Source organism: Humulus lupulus, chromosome 9, assembly GCF_963169125.1.
Source record: "Humulus lupulus chromosome 9, drHumLupu1.1, whole genome shotgun sequence".
NCBI lineage: Eukaryota > Viridiplantae > Streptophyta > Magnoliopsida > Rosales > Cannabaceae > Humulus > Humulus lupulus.
Window position 1 is genome coordinate 78,220,184 of NC_084801.1, and position 10,949 is coordinate 78,231,132.

A 10,949-nucleotide genomic window follows, 5' to 3' on the forward strand; every position below is an offset into this window, starting at 1 on the left:
TGTGCCCTCCTTTAGTGCCTATGGACTGTGACATGGCCTCTCATTCCCGCGGTCCATAGGCCATGCCAGGGTGTTTGTCGTGCCCTTTTCTGAGGAATATGATACTCTTCCTTATGCTCTCATCAATCTTGGTTCGTCGGGTCCTTATTTTTTCGGTGTTCTTGCGTCTCCTCCTCCGTCAGTGAGTAGGTCATCCGTCCCTGCTCAGCTGGGTGCCCTAGATTTGGAGGGGACACCCTAGGTAGGATGCATGGCGACCTCTTATGGGCAAAGGTATACCCGGGTCACTGAGTGTATTCCTGAGATCGAGTGGAGAGGTCTTGGGAATTTTGCCATGTCAGAGCTTGGGGAGAATCTTATGCGCTCCACAACTTGGGAGAGTTCATGCGTATCTCATTGGTCTTACTCTTTCCTCTTTTTTTTTTTGTATTTTTTTGGTTCTTTGTTTGCTCATCATCATCATTTTTTTTGTAGGCTTCTCTGGTTGCTCAACGCTTTGCCAACTCAGCGCAGGACCTCTCTTTGTCGAACGCTGAAAGGGATTGTCTAATGGTCAAGGTTCCAAAGCTTGAGAGGGAACTCATTGACACCAAGCTTAAGCTTGAGAAGGCTCTGGCGAAGGCCTCTTTGTCGTCAAAAAAGAAGAGGAGAGCAGAAGCCAAGGCCTTGATGTTGCAAGAAAGGTTCACTCGCCTGGAAGCCAATCTTGAGGGAGCAGAGGCCAAGGTTGCAATGTTGTAGGAGAGGGTCACTCTCCTAGAGGCGAATTTGGCTGAGATTGAATACAAATCAATAGAGCGCACCCTCTATGGAATGTCAAGGTAAAATCCTAACTTCGATTTCTCCTCCTTTGGTGAGCATGCCATCACCAAGGTGGCCGAGTGGAATGCTCGCGGTGGGAGGCCTTAAGATTTTTCTTTTGCAATCTTTATTATTTTATTAGATTTGGTTGTATGCTTGTTTGAGCCTATCATCATTTTTTCTATTTGAACTTTTCTAAGTCCTGCCACATTATCGCAACTTTATATATATATATGATCATTTATTTTCGCTTCTCTATGCTCGAGGTCCTTTTGAGCCTGCAAAATGGGGTTCGATAGGTCTCATTTTTTTTACTTTTTATTTATTAGGCATGAGGTCCTTTTGAGCCCACACGAAGGGGTTCAATAGGTTTCTCTTTGGTGCACCTTGATTGTATTTGTAAGGATATGTTGACCCTTTCAGTTCTAGTCATCCTTTTATATACTTTTGGGTGCGCTTATTATCTATTGCGAGAAGCGTCCTTCTCGTCAATATGCATAGTTCTAATTTTGCAAGGATCTCTTTTAGGACCACTTTTGGCTAGACGACTTGGTGGCTGCTCTAGGCTTACTCGTGGATGCTCTTCCTGAGGCCTTACCTCTCGTGGAGACATCAACCTTTACTAGGAGGCTGTTCCTAAGGCATTTCCTCTCGTGGAGGTATTAGCCTTTATTAGGAGGCTCTTCTTGAGGCCTTTCCTCTCGTGGAAGTATCAGCCATTATTAGGAGGCTTTCCCCCCCTTTTTGGCTAGACGGCTTGGTGGCCGCTCTATGCTTATTGGTGGATGCTCTTCATGAGGCCTTTCCTCTCGTGGAGGCATCAACCTTTACTAGGTGGCTCTCTCTAAGGCTTTTCCTCTCGTGGAGGTATCAGCCTTTATTAGGAGGCTCTTCTTGTTGGACTTTTTGACCCTCTTGATGTTCATAAGGGTAGCTAATCCTTGTCAACTTGAGAGATGTCTTGCAATGTTTTCTTCCATGTATATATATATATTTTTTATAAGGGTCTCTTTTAGAATCATTTTCTCTATGTACCCTACCCCCCAAGTGGTTGGCGAGATTTATTTCGTCATGCACTTTGATCATTTTGCTCATGCACTTTGATAATTCCAATTGGTGATAGGTACACAAAAGTTAGATACGTGCTCACATAAATGAGTGTGACATGCTAATAAAAAAACATATTCACTAAAAATAAGGAGAGTACATAAGTATTTGTGGCAATGACGTTCTTGCTACATATCAGGGAATCTATGTTACCCCTCTAATTCATAGCCATTGGGGGGCTAACTATGGTAACCCTTTTGATTTATCATACTAAAAGTGGAGATTTACCCGATGTTCCCTCTCAGGCGCGTATGCACAACCATCGATTCTGATCTCCTCAGTGACTTTGGGGTTAAACTCTCCCTTATTTCTGCTCCCATGCACTACCATCGCCATAAGTTCTGGCAGTCTCATGGCTGTGCGAAGGGACGTGTTATAACATTCCCTTGCATCTTTTTGTTCCCCTTTCACGTTCGCCACCCCCCGAGGACTTGGGAATTTTATGGCCAAGTGGTTTAGTGAGGTTATCGCCTTTAATTCTCTTAGGGAGGGTCTCCCTAATAATGTGTTGAAGGCCGAGGAACAGCTTGCTACGACAAAGTTCATCATTACAGTGGTCTGTCTGGGCGGCTCTCCCATGGTGAGAGCTAACTCGATTGTGCCCAGGGGCTATATCGAGTCTTCGGTAAACCCATACAGGGAAACGTTACTGAGCTTTAGGTTTCGGATACCCAGTCCCATCTTCTCTAAGGCCGAGTGATATAGGATGTCTATGGAGCTTCCATTGTCCACTACGACACGATGTAACCTCATGTTTGCAAGCTAAACAGTCAACACCAAGGGGTCATTATGAGGGAAATGCACACCCTACATGTCTTCTTCGCTGAAGGTTACCGAATCATTTTCCCCTTTAAAGTTATTCAGGGGTCGTTGTTATAAGCTTAGCATGCATGAGGGTGGGCTTCGTCTAGCTTCCTTGGCGTACCTATCTCGCCCTTTTCTCAATTCTCCCCGAATCCTGGTCCTCCAAAGATCATCCTCACCTCTCCTTACACTTCTGGGGCTACATCTTGCGCTCCTGGCAAGGGTGGTCTATCATCTAGTCTTTCATTTTCTCTTCAAATGTATCTACCCAAGTGCCCCTGCATATGAGTTCCTCTATGTCCACCTTTAAATTAGTGCATTCCGTGGTGGTGTGGCCAATGTCTTTATGATACTGACAGTACTTTCTAGGGTCTCCTGAAGGGGACCTAATTCTCGTTTGCGATGAAGATATGCTTCCTAGAATGTGTCAGGTCAGTGTAGAAAGTGTGGGATATTTTCCTAGGATTACCTCCGTGTTTGTGCTTCCTCTGTTGGTCATCTCATGGGCCTTCGTACACCATTTTCTTTTTTGCTTCATTCAAAGTTTCAGGAGCTGAGGGCTTAACAAGTGATGCCTTCAAGTCTGTGACCTCCCTTTTGAGCATATTATCCCAAAGCTTATTGCCCAGCCACACTCTGGCCGTGATCGCCATCTTGAGTTTTCCCCTTGTCAGGCTTCACACTTTATTTGCCTCCATGTTGAACCCGTGGATGTAGCTCTTCAAGCTCTCTCCTTCACCTTGATTTATATTAGCGAGGCTAGTGCTCAATAGGGTATAATCGCGTACGACATGATGTTGTTGGAGAAGCTCGTCAGAAAATTGTTGCCATGACCTAGTAGACCCTGGTCAGAGTCTTTTGAACCATATATACACAGTTCCTTTTAACGTGACAGCGAAGCAGTGCCACCTGGCCCTTCTATTAATTCCTCTCAATTTCATTAGCTCATTGAACGCGTCTAGATGGTATTTGGGGTCCGTATTTCCCTCATATGAGGTCATATGAGGTTCTTTAAAGTTAGAAGGAAGCTGTTCCGATTGGATTTCTTGCATGATGGGTGACTCGTAGTCGAACTCTTCATCGATCATGTGCCCCCCAGACGCGTGATAATTTTACTCCAAAGGCTCCTCATCTCGGTGTCTAGCTCCCGTGGCCTCCTATTCGATTACTCCCTCAGCTCGGTGGGGTCGACCTTTCACTTTTCTCTACCCATGAGAGGTGCCACAGGAGGTGTTATCCTTACTTTTTACCTCCTTCTATTGAGCTTTTCTCTAAGTTCAAGTGGCGCCTCCCTAGAGGTGACTTTGGCTTCATTATGAGGGTTAGCGTTGTTCTTCTGCTGTGTCCTCTAGGGCTGCTTCCCCTTCCCAGGATGTTCACGCTACTTTTTCTGAGGGGTATTACTAGTGCAAAGCTTAGTCCTCCCATCATCCACAAGGACTGTGGTTTCTCCACCCTATGGGCCTTTTTCCTTCCGTCTAGGAAGGGGCATGCTTGCTTTTCCTTGGAGCAGGCTATTCAACACCTCTTACATATTTTCTAAGGTGGTTTCTAGCCTTTGGTTCTTCTAGTGTAACTCGCATATCTCCTCTTCATAAAATTGAGACCCTGAGCTCGAGCTTATAGAATGCACTCAGTGACTCTTGTCCGACCTGCGTGATGACAGACCCGGATCTTACCGGCCTGAGTTCGACACCCGTGGTAGCCTTGGGGGCAGAAGCTCTCTGGCATCTCTCGCAGGAGCAGTCGTGGATCGCGCATGGTTCTCATCAGGCTGGACAGCTGGGGATGAAGCCTCCCTTTCATCCCTAGGAACCGTGGGCTCCATTGGTACATCCATATTTTTGGGTGGTGGAGGATTCTGCATGGAGGCTTTCAGCTAACCTCCACCTCTCATGGCTCTCTCAGTCACTTAGAGCGTCTTGGCATCTTTTCTTGCCTAAATCAATGGAAGAATAGTAGCCTGGAACTTATCCTTCCCATAGACAGTGCCAAACTATTGACGGCGGAAACTAATCAACAAAATAAAAATGGAAAACTCAAAGAATTAATCAGAATCTAATGAATGGAAAATTGCAAGTGAACAATAGAAGAAAAACTCGTATATGGTTCTTAGAATAGTCTAATATTACAAGAACTTTCCCAACACCTTAGATGGAGAGGAGAAGATCCATTTATAATGGGGCTCTAATGGCTCCTGATACATTGTTACATTGTAGTCCTAGGGGACAAGATTGTACGTATGTACATTTTTAGGGTCATGGCACAGGTCATAGAGGAGCAAAAGGTTGTGGTGTTGGCTTCAGTACATGGTCAGAGTCTATGGGAGCGCCTCCACTAAAGTTCTTGAATATGCCTCCACTACTTGCTTAGTATGAGTGTCAAAGATTGGCTGGTGAGGACCACAAGAAGTACCTCACTCATACGACCACTATTTGTCTGGCGTGTATATTAGGATCAGACATCCGGGGTCTTAAGGGTCGTGCCTCGTACATGATTCATACTTGTATGATCTCTTGAAGTTATACTTAGGCTTTTCCATTAGATATTGAAGTAGATATTGAAGTCTTTATGGTTCCTCTTAGGAGACACGCTCTCAATGGGCACAACGTGAGGGAATTTCGCGTGGGTGCAGCGTGTGAGATCGTGGCTTGCGCACGAGGGCGTCTCTTCTGGAAAATCTATGGGCATCTCGCAAGGTGATGCGTGCGAAGGCGTCTCACATTAGTGATGTGCGCAAAATTGTGGGCTGCGCGCGAGGGGCATTTCACGTGGTTGCTGCGCAAGAGACTGTGGGCTGATGTGCGTGAGGACATCTCGCGTGGCGAGACTGTGGGCGTCTCATGAGGTGATGCGTGTGATAGGGTTGCGAGGGGCATCTTGCATGGGTGCTGCCCGTGAGACCGTGTGTTGATGCGGCGTGGCCGTCTCGCGTGGCGAGACCGTTTGCTCCTTGCGAGGTGAAGGCGAGACAGGGTCGCGAGGGGTGTCTCGCGTGAGTGCTGCGCGCGTGTGGTGGCGCTAGGCGCCTGGGGGTGCTGCTAGTGGCGCGAGGCACCTAGGAGCGCGACACCTAGGCACAGGTTTGTAGGACATTCAGTGAGGTGGGCGAGGCGAAGTGTGCCTGGGCCTCGTGTGGGGCGAGACGAGTCAGCCTCGCGAAGGCCTTGCGTGAGGCATGTGTCTTTCAAGATCATGTCCAATGTGTGCTGTTCACACAAATCTTATTTGAGAGACTTTTATTATGTTCTTCATGAAAAAAAAGAGACTAAAAAAAAAGAAAAAAAAAAAGAAGAAAAAAACACAAAAGCAATAGTTCTATCATTTTCAATTATATTGTCTCTTGTGTCCCAAAAAAAATATGTGTTTATTTATTTTTATGTTTTATTTTATGGCTTTTAGAATAAATGTAATCATTGTCTATTTGACTTAGAATTCTCGAAAAACTGGTTTTTTAGTACTCTTTATGGTGGTTGTCCAAATAATTTATTTCCTATCTTCGTTTCAATGATTATTTAAAAGTTTATCCTTAATATATTTCCATTTGATGAGTGCTTACTTCTTTATTTCCAACTCCATGAGCAAAACCCTTAACTTTAAATATTTTTCAATTACATGAGAGGTTAATGGAGTTGAGAATTTTACTTGGCATAATTTTGAAGGTTCAAGTTTGGTGCACACACTCACAACTCTAGATTTATTTAAAGTAATTTTGATAACTCTTGTTGACTTTTTACTAACATTTTGTGTTAATACTTAAGTTCTTTTAAAATTTTTGACCTAAAATATATCATGTTGACATTTATTATTTTGCTTGAATTACTAGAGACTAGCAATAAGCTGGTTGGGGGTTGTGATTAGTGCCCAAAAATATCATTTTATTAGTTTTAAAGATAAAAATTAATTAAGTTTTTATTAATATTTTCATGGATTTATTGTAATATATTTTATACTTCCAAATATTAATTTTGATTTAATTTGAGTTTTATTTTCAAAAAAGAAAATGTATTTTTGAAACAAACAAAAAGAAAGAAATATAATTGAAAAAAATGATGATAAATTGGCATTTTTGAAGGTGACTTAGACCCAAAACCGAGGCTAGCCTAAGCTTTTAGCAGGTGCCCACACTGCCACGTGGCAGCACTCCAGTTTTCCAGCCGAGCCATCTACCACGCATCTAACATCGTCTAACGGAGCCAAGCCGAGCTGAGCCACCAGCGCCTACCACCCCCTGCCAGTTGTTGCCACATCTCTTCCGAGCCAACCAATGTGTGCCTCTTGTTCCACTCGCTTGGCAGTTGTCTCCCACGCGCCTGTTGCTCCTGCCACACCTGAAGGAGAGCTAACTAAGGCTGCCACATCGTCCAGCTGTTCCCCATGGCCCAACACCACTTGTCCCACTTCCATCAGTTTTTGTATCCACTTTCCCACTATTTTGTACACGATCTTACACATTTTGGGTTCTATTTTTACTATAAATAGAGAGCCAAATGTAGGTAAAAAGGATGAGATTGTGGAATTAAGTGTGGAGAGTATAGTTAGAGAGAAAAACATTTTTTTCTTATTTTTCTTTCATTTCTTTTACACTTTTTTGAGTGAAAACAATGCCTATTTTAGGCTAAATTCTCTTGTGAAAAGGCTAGAGTGAAGTTCATGTTTCACATTATATTTTTAATATATTGATTCTTTATTTTGTTCTTCATTTCTATATATTTGTTACAATTAAATTTATTTTTTCTAATTTTTATTCTGAATTTATTAGTGTCTTTTACATAAGTCTAGTCATGCTTTTCTTATGTAATTTAGGCTCTTGATTTCATTTAGGTTATTTGTTATATTATATACTTTATACTGCATTCTGCCATTGGTATTTTGTCGCTCTAAGGTATATAATATGATAGGTTTTTTAAATTAGAAGTTAGTATAATTTAATTAAGAACATATTTTAAGGTGAGCTTTGTTATATATATTGTCCAACTATAATTAATGGTGTAGAATTATAGTTGAGTAAAACCCATGTTGTGTTGATATGGGTTTATGTATTGATTTGGTTGGATTTTAGTGAAATTGCCTTGAGAAAACGCAAGGGAGTTATGGGTTTCGTGCTTGAGTCGTGGCACTATTCTTTAGGCGCCACAACCCTTGTTCATGAGATGGTAGTGGCGATTCTCTGAAATTAGCCTAAACATATTTTTTAACTTCACGAACTTTAACTTAAGGGCTCATCAAGGAACCTACTACCCGGTTTAGTATAATTTAAGATCCCGGAGTCTAGTATATTATTCCGAAGCCTTTATTCGATTTAGATTGTGATGGTTATTTATTATTACGTTGTGAATAGGGATTATAGCTAAGGCTCGAGATTAGGGATCGTGCTCGAGATCACCTTGTACTCTCAGCTTGGGAGTCAAGGTAAGAAAACTTCCTATGCCCGCAAAGTCGGGCATGGCCTGATTATTTGTGTTGAGTGTTATGTGTGAATGTCCTTAATTGTTATTGTAATGCCCTGGATAGCCAAGACCATTACATTGTGTGTTTTAAAATAGTGCAAGACTTGCTAATCAAGTCGTTTGAACAGATCCTAAGCTAGCTTAACAGGTTGGGGTTAAAATATTTTGATCTTAAACAATTAATTTTTCATTAAAATAAATGCTTGGTACATGGGCTCCCAAAAACAGGGTTTAAGAGAGAAATTTACAAAATTCTCAATAGTCATATACAACCAGTGGCCACTCTAATGGCAAAATATAAATTTTACGCTCTACCCCTATATTTTCCCTCGGCCGTGGCGGACGAGCGGCAGAAAATGTACACCTCGCCCCAAGAGCTCTCCAACTCATGGTTGGTCCAGATTACCCTTGCCTTTACCTGCAACACGTAGCCCCCGTGAACCAAGGCCTAGCATGTAACGCCCTGGATAACCAAACCGTTTCACTGTGTTTTTAAAATAGTGTAAGACTTGCTAATCAAGTCATATGAATAAAAATGTGATCCTAAAGTCACAAAAAAGTTAGGGTTAAAAGACTTTGGTCATAAACAGATAATTTTCATTACAATAAATGTTTAGCACATGGGATCCCAGAAACAAGGTTTAAAGGACAAATTTATAAACTTCCAAAAGTTATTTATAATCAAAGGCCATTCTAATGGAAAAATACACATTTTAGGTTCTCTTGTCCCTATATAATCCCTCGGCCGTGGCGGACGAGCAGCTAACAATGTACACCTCGCTCCAAGAGCACTCCAACTCATGGTTGGTCCATCTTACCCTTGCCTTTACCTGCACCACGTATCACCCATGAGCCAAGGCCTAGCAAGAAAACCATAACAACATTACATTATCAATAATGATAATCAAATAATTCACAAGACAGATAACCAGATATTAAGTAGGCCATAGTAGACACATAATCAATGATAACAGTCAATGTATCACCAAGCATTCGTCCAGACATTCAACAAGCTATAAGAATCATATTAAAAATAGTAACATATTTATATTCAACAATTTATCATAATCATCATATAATGCTCAAGGTCAACACCCTAAGGCCGTACCCTCTGTTTAACCCACTAACTCCGGCTCGCTTAGGCTGAGTCTAGTGTTTATCTAGCTGACCCCACTCTCAGTGGCTAAGCCGCGTCTAGTGCGCAAATTATCAAGTTCGACTCTCTTCACCGTTTATTTCATGCTCACATGGCATGTCACAATCATACAACATTTATATTCAAATACAGGGAATCTCAGTCCCAACACAACCACACAAGGGTGCAGTTTTCTTACCTTTAATTCCGAGAGCAGAAAATGAAATGGTTCTCAGCACGATCCTCAGCCCTGAGCCTTCGCGATAAACCTCAACTACTAATTCCACACAAGTTTTAGCTTTAACTCCTAACTAGAATCCTCTCCAATTCTTTCAGTTTTCCTTCCAAGATCTCCACCCCAAGCCTAGATTATGCACCCTTTAGGTCTTTAGCTTCAAAATTCAATAAGGGAGAGTGAGAGAGAGTACATGAGAGAGATGAGAGAGAGTTAGTTGAGAGCTTTGCCTTGAGTTGTTCTACCTCTTTCTGTTTTGCTCTAAATAATTCTATGTATATCTTTAGTTTCTAGGCAAAAGACCCATTTGCCCCTCCAAACTTACCAATCATTCAAGGGTACTTAAAAGGGTAATTTAGTCATTTTGCTCCCAGTTCCCGCTAATTCTTCGAAAGTTCCTAACATTTACCAATTAATATCGTCATCAAATTAATTACTAGTTATTTATTCAATACCTAATAATTCCCAATATGTTGCCTAAATTCCCAAAAATACACCCGGGCTCCCCCGAGCTGGGTATTAATCCCCACTGTGACTATTTTACCAATCCCTTCACTAGGACCGTCTCGAGCCATTTGCTGGAAATATATCCACATAATAATGTGGTATCGAAAATTTATCAAATATAATCACATTTATACCCTCAACGGGACAAAATTACAAATATGCCCTTAAAAGTTAAACAGGTTTCACATGCATATTTAATATTCTTAAACATGCATAACACATACCCATATAATCATATAATCATGCATGCCACATAATCATACATTTAATCATTTAATCACACATAAACCAATTATGCCCTCCCGACACGCTGATCAAGGCGCTTATGCCTTATTAATTTAGGGTCGTTACAACTATCCCCTCCTACTGAGAATTTGGTCCTCGAAATTTACATGCATAACTCAGGGTACTGATCCCGCATCGCTGATTCAAGCTCCCAGATATCTTCCTGAACCTTGTTATTCCTCCATAACACTTTTTCTAGAGGAATCGTCTTGTTCCATAGAACCTTGTCATCTTTTGTCTATATCCTGAACCGGTCACTCCTCATAAGATAAATCTGTTTCCAGTTCCAAGTCCTCATACTTCGACACATGAGTTGTATCTGAGACTTACTTCCAAAGAGTAGAAATATGGAATACGTCATGAACTCTTGACAACGACGGTGGCAAAGCCAATCTATAGGCCACCTGCCCGATCCTCTCCAGGATCTTGGAAGGTCCAATGAATCTAGGGCTCAGCTTGCCCTTCTTCCCAAATCTTCTCACCCCTCGAAGTGGTGAGACTCCCAGAAACACGTGGTCTCCTACCTGGAACTCCACGTCCCTACACTTAGGATCAACGTAGCTTTTCTGTATACTCTGCAAAGCGAGCATTAGAGCTCGGATCTTCTCAATAGCTTCATTAGTCT